At 34.7% G+C, this 6,764-nt stretch overlaps 1 protein-coding gene across 1 annotated transcript in view; it reads right to left on the bottom strand.

Annotated features, from left to right (window-relative positions):
• LOC306883822 (uncharacterized protein) overlaps nt 1-6,764 on the bottom strand; it is a gene marked incomplete at its 3' end in the record, with an annotated part of 468,688 nt that overhangs the window by 92,857 nt on the left and 369,067 nt on the right. The gene's annotated exons all lie outside the window — the stretch shown is intronic.

Here is a 6,764-nt window from a genome sequence, read left to right as displayed (position 1 = left end):
AAGAACTGCATCCGCCGACGTCATGCCTGGAGTCCGATCCAAAGCGGTGAAGATAAACCAGAAGATTGAAATGGTAAAACTAAACAGTTGCTTTAACCAGTTAACTTACTAATGTGCATAATTAAGCTATGTATAAAGATGTAGTTTTAATAGACTGTAAAAATATTTTCCTAGTAAGCAAGTACAAATTAATACAAATAATATAACCAATTAACAATGTACTTATATGAGCCATTTCCATTTTTTGTTTGGAAATGGTTCATATAAGTTCATATAAGTAAATTGTTAATTGGTTATATTGTTTGTACATTTGTAAACAAGTATGAAATCATTTGAATGTAAAGTCCCAATAATGAAAATGAGGACTCAATTTTCTGTATTTTATAGAAAATGTGTGTGTGTGTGTGTGTGTGTGTGTGTGTGTGTGTGTGTGTGTGTGTGTGTGTGTGCCTGTTTTTATATACCGGTGGGGACTTAAACCTGAATACACACAGACCTAAATTGAGGTCCCCATGGGTAAACAAGCTCATAAATCACACACAAGTTTTTTGAAAGTCTAAAAATGCAAAAGTCTCCTGTGAGGGGCTAAGTTTAAGTGTAGGGCAATAGAATATATGGTCTGTACAGTACAAAAACCATTACGCCTATGGAAGTCCCCACAAGGATAGTGAAACAAGTGTGTCTGTGTGTGTGTTGGGCCAGTATTTAAAGGGCAAGTATGCCTGTCATGACCAAATACCCTGAAAAAAATAAAAATAAATTGTCCTCAAAACAATTTATATAGTCACAAATCTTTTAAAGTTAGAGGTTTTGGCTTAAATGACTTCATTTTATCTTTTGATGATATGCTGGATACTGAGATTGTGATGATTAATGAAACCTGTTGGAACTGTTGCTTTAAATTATGGTAGCCTTCAACATAAATTATGCATATGTGGTTGGCAGATTGCTGGTTTGGTAAGGAAATGAGTAAACAGCTAGTGAAATACTGCTCTGTGTCAGCGATTTTAGACAGGTCATGCTTGTGAAGAAGGCTACCTCCACACCACTGTGTAAACTATCATTTTATAAGAGGTCTGTTGATGTGCACAATGTGATTCACTTGCTATATAATATCCCCAAAAATATTCATATCCTAGATATCAGATTTAATTATGAATCCAAAATATAATAGGCTATGTGTGTTATAGTTTATTTGTTTAGAGTTTGAAGACTGAATGCTTTGTCATAGCAGTAGAAAAACATCTGTTTTTATAGTGCATATTTAAGGCGAAAGAAACAGCTTTTCAGACTGCCATGATGTTTTATGGCGTTTAAGGGAATATACAGCATCACAAAACAGTCAGCAGGGGGCAGAATATAAGAGTGATTGCTTCCTGGTTACAGGGAAGAAGCTATTAATAAAAATTCACTTACGGTAAATTCAACAGTAAATTCTGTTACGAAAGTGAAATAATGCTGTACTGAGTTATTATGGTTCACACAGCTGACAGACTTATTTATTCAATGAGTCATAGACCACATTGCAAGCATGCAACCTGTTTTGTTTCATTGTTTGACAAATCTGTCTTGTTTGTTATGTTTCATGAATATGGAATTTCATGAATTTTCGTGAAAAACTCCTTATACATTAAGTTTAGCGTCATTTGATGGTCTTAAATAGCTGATAAAATGTAAAAACGGAATCCAATGTAAGTCGCTTTGGATAAAAGCGTCTGCTAAATGCATTAATGTAAATGTTAAATAATTTTGAAAAAAATAGGCATACAAATCATACAAAATCATATTGGTGGTGGTTGAGGAGTTTCCCCCCTTCTATGTAAAGTGCTTTGAGTACCCAGAAAAGCGCTATATAAATGTAACAAATTATTATTATTATTACATAATTGACAATTCTATCATCTCTTACTCATCCTCATATAACTCACTTTCTTCTGTGAACACAGATATATTTTAAACATTGTGTTGTCTGAATGAGCTCCAAAATTACGAAAAAGCACTATAAAAGTATCAAATAAGAAATATGTGACCAGCAGACCAAAATTTAAGGTATAAATTATACATTTTGTGATATACAGAAATAAGAACAACATAAAGGCGATGAGATTTTGCGTGAACTATTTCTTACAATGACTTTTCATTATCCTTATGTCTATTACAGAGATCAGTTCTGGAGGAATGGATAATAATGAACACATCACGTCAAGTGTTTTCAACTCGTCCACACTTCATTTTGTTCTAAATTCCTGTGGTTGAGCTCCACACAGTCTTCCTGCGGTTAGACATATGTCTTTTCTCGCTCGCTCACATGTAGGTATGTGAGGAATTTAGTTTCCTTGTTCTTTCATATTTTGAATGCAAATGTAAGTAATACCTGAAACCAGCTCCCTTACCCTCTGGGTTGAGCTGTAAGTCTTTCTCTTCAACAGTGTCCCATGTTTGCTGTTCTGAATTCACACTGAACCTTTTTACAAGCCTGTTGAATGAACTGGTCTGACCAATGCCGAACAAGAAACTATGAGTGCAACATTCCCTGTTAGGTCTCTCTCTTATGGTTTCTCTAAAGCTTAACCTGTGAACTAGATTTTCTATTTGTCTCTGTTCTGCATTGAATTAAAGCTAGGGGCTACATACATCTTTTTTCTTTTCTTTTTTTAACTTGGAACAATTAGGAGTTTGTGGGTTTCTGGACTGGTTCCCCAAACGAGTTGCGGAAAATCAGGAATCCAAAAGTCCACAAATCAATACCTACCTCATTTTTCCTCATAGCCAACATTTGTTTAATCATACATGCATATTTCTATAACCGGTGCTTCAAGCAACCTGGATTTGTTTACACACAGTATGAAGGTTGATGAAGGCCTATAACCTGAGAAGGGAATTGCCAGATCCCATTATTTTATGAGGTGTGTTCTGTAAAGTTGAAGCCTGTCTCATCTGTCAATCCGTGTTTCTCTCTGCTTTCACCCTTTTGTAGGTCTGACCTGATATTTTTAGTGTGGCGGAAACTTCTAGTGAGGTGTGTGTACAGTATGTACAATATGAATAGATAAAGTGGGACACTTTCTGGTAATTTGTCACTAGCATTGTAATAAAAGATGACAAATGGCTTAGCCCTTCACACAGTTCCATTTTGAATAGCTAAAGATTGCTAGTACACTATAGCAAAACCATAGCGTCCCACATTACCTGTATTATATGCTTGAACATGTACCTTAAAAATAAAAAGATAAGTTAAAAAGAGAAAAGCGGGGAAATTACCTACAATGATCTTTACACAGATTCGATTTTTGTCAAAACTGGTCACACTTGTAACACAGCTAGTCTGAACCTGCTGATATGCTTGGGTTGTAATAGTTTCCTTTATTATGTTGTTTTAATAGATGTATATATAAAAAATTTAATCTGTTACTTCAATTTGGTTATCATGTCATCAGACCCCCAGGTTAAGAAGCCGTATAGAAGTGTAACTGAGAAAGAAGCGGGTCAAGCACTGAACCCTGCAGCACCTCAGAGTGGTTTTGTGATATGACTTGGACATTCTTCCCCAATTGCTGCCCAGGAGGGAAAACTTACGAGTTTTAGAGAGAATGAACAGGTATAGAAAGATGGGAATGTTTTTTTCCACCAGACCTTGTTTCTTCTGTCTTTATGTTTTAAAATGTTATATCATATATCCACTTGATCTAAACCAAATTAAAGTAGTTAAGAAATATTCTGTAAATGAGTGTAAAGATTACTGTTGTTACTACCTTACTCCACTGTTAATTTTATTTTTAAGCTTTTTTAACATTCAAAATAGGGCATAAAAAGCAAACAAACAAAATCACATGAGTTAGTCACGCTGACAATTGTGGCAAATATGCACTGACCATGTTGTGCAAAATTTGTGAGCCCAGTAATACTTTGGAAAGTAGTTACAACCCTCCCCTTCTAAACAGTAACGATCATTCTTCTTTCTGTGTTTTGTGAGGATGTTAGATATCTAATTTGATCTAACGTGACTCCCTGCTGGTTCATTTCACATCCATTAACATAAACCAAATCAAATTATAAGCCATGTGTGAAAATTTATTTTTGTCCCATAATAAATTCCTATTCCTCAGGAGGGTGGTGGTAATTTCCAATGCAAATTTATTATTTGTTTTTCAGTGAAAAGCCAGAGATGAAAAAGGAGATATGTGAAGAAAACTCATAGAAATGAAGGTACATTTGCAAACAAGCAATTTTGCAAAAATGTGAAGGAAAATTACATAATTATGTGTTTTTAGGATATGTTTTTAGCTATAAAATGAGTCTTAGTTATATAAAGGACTCAGCCATTGTTTAAAAAAAAATATTCAAATAAAGTTCATATTTGAATATTTTTCATATTATATTATTTTTTGGATATAGATGCTATTCAATTAGTGCTGCTAATACAGTCCTTCCTCTCTTTTCAGTGCATGCAAAGGATATTCAACAGGATTCTGACAAATTGATGGAGAGCTGTCATTTGCATGAATCTGGCTACTGGCCAAAACATTATTTTCATATCATTTGTGTGCAAAGGCTTGCAGCATGTTTTGTAGATGCAGTTAGTGATGGAAAACTACATGCAGGCACAGTGGAGATTGTTAGCTGGCCAAACGCCTCTGATAAGGTTAGTACAGAAAATCTATATCTCAAACACTTTTTATATATATAAAGTATATTATTATATTTTTAAAACAGAAAAATATATATTTTTGCTTGGAATTGTGACTTTACACAATTGTGACTTTGCTCACAATTCATGCTTTTCTTCTCAAAAGTGCTAGTTTACATCTCACAGTTTGGACTCTGTTTCTCAGAATTGTATTTCTCAATTTGCAAATTGCAAGAAAAGACGTCTGAGTTGTGAAATGAAAGGTCACAGTCCCCCCCCCCCCCCCCCTCCCCCCCCCCTCCCCACACAAATGACAGCATCTCCCAGTAGGGGCTAGCCGGCTAGCCAAAGCTTCGCCCCTTATAATGCATAATGTAGCAAAGTTTTTTCCAGTCAAATGCTCTTTAAGATAAGAACGACCCTCCCTCTAACACTCCCTGCCTCTAACTTGCAACAGCAAGTAGCATTGACTGTGACTCAACTAATGGCTATTGATTATTAGATAATAAAAGGGGCTACGCCTTTGATATGTCTTTTTCATATATCAGCACTGTGCTTGTCAAAACATTTCATAGGGTTTTAAAGATCTGTGATGAGCATAACAAGTATAAACACATGCGGATTAGCTGCGAAGTGATATCTGTAAAAACATGTGACTTCTGCACTTGGAATGTTTTTAGGTACGAGTTCATGTACATCTTCACCCTTAACACTGCTTGCAATATGTGCTTTAGGCGGTGTCTGTTTAAACAATGCAGGATTGTTCAGGCATGCACTTGAGAAATGACATCATATCCTGTAGAACTCCCGTAGCCAAGTTTTACTTGGAAGGGAAACAAATACATATGCAATAGCATTATAGATGGCAAGCTTTACAAACATTGGATCAATAGCGGTTACTGACTGATAAATGAGGCATTTGTGTAAAGACTATAAATCAAAGTAGCCTTTGATTTAAAGGAACCGTTTTTGTTTGAGGAGCTGTCAACTATATATATTAGCACACCATTGCAATAAAAACAATTAAATGTAATGTATGTGTTACATTTTTTAACCTTAATCAAAATAAATTGTACAATGCACACTTAAAATAGTGGTGAACGTGACAATGAGGTTTGAAAAATGTTCAAGCATTTTGTGGCAAAGCATTGGCTGTAAAGTTAGAAGTGAAGTGGTTCCTCTTCAGGAACTAGTCACACAAAGATGAATCGCTTCCAGATAAACCATACTGAAGACCTTCTGTCGTAGAAATTATGTGATTTCATCTCTGTTGCCAATGGTGATGCTGGCATATATATAAAGTCACACCCTTATTCTGAAACTCTGCAAACAAGATGTTAACAATAGTGCTGTGTATGTTATTTTAGAGCATTTTGCTTCCAGCAAAAACGTAATGCATTCAGCATATGTCTGGTCAGATTTGCACCAACTGGATTTTAAATGCAATTTCCAAAAACATTTGTAGCATGGTTTGAAAAAAATGCACAGTTGCAGTATGTTTTAAAAATGTGGTCCAATCGAGTCATGTCTTCCACAGATCATCTCCTTTAAACTGAAAATTATTTCATCATCTACCCGCCCACAAGTCGCTGTGAACTTACATATCTTCTTCGTGTATAACATGAAGGGGAATTTTACATTGCATTTCAAGGAACATGCTGATCAGTTATTTAAAGTACAAGCAGACATGTTCATGTTATGCGTGTTCTTATATAAATGTATAACATGCATAGTTATATATTATTATATATGTATAGCACTGTAAAGTTGCATATTTCAGTTTTGTTCACATAGACTATATTTTTTCTTTTTGACCTTGCTGTTTTTACAGAAGTTATTCTGTTCCAGCCTAACAAGTTCAGGCTCATTTGACCCCATTATTTTATCTGCACTTCTATTGCACAGATAAAAATGTTGTCATATGCAATGTAAAATCAATCACTGGTTATCCAGATAATATATTTGACATATAGAATGTTCAGTTTTATGGCTTTATCCAAATACGTTCTAGTTAATTAGTATTATTTGTGCATTAATTCTTCAGTAAGTTAAAAATGTATTGACAAAATTACATGTATGGCATTTAACTTTCTTAATGCACATTTTATCCATTGACTAACATAGAATATTTAACTGT

The sequence above is a fragment of the Barbus barbus genome (assembly GCF_936440315.1).
Source record: "Barbus barbus genome assembly, chromosome: 18".
NCBI lineage: Eukaryota > Metazoa > Chordata > Actinopteri > Cypriniformes > Cyprinidae > Barbus > Barbus barbus.
Note: the sequence above shows the minus strand (reverse complement) of the source record. Positions and strands in the feature narration are given on the sequence as shown.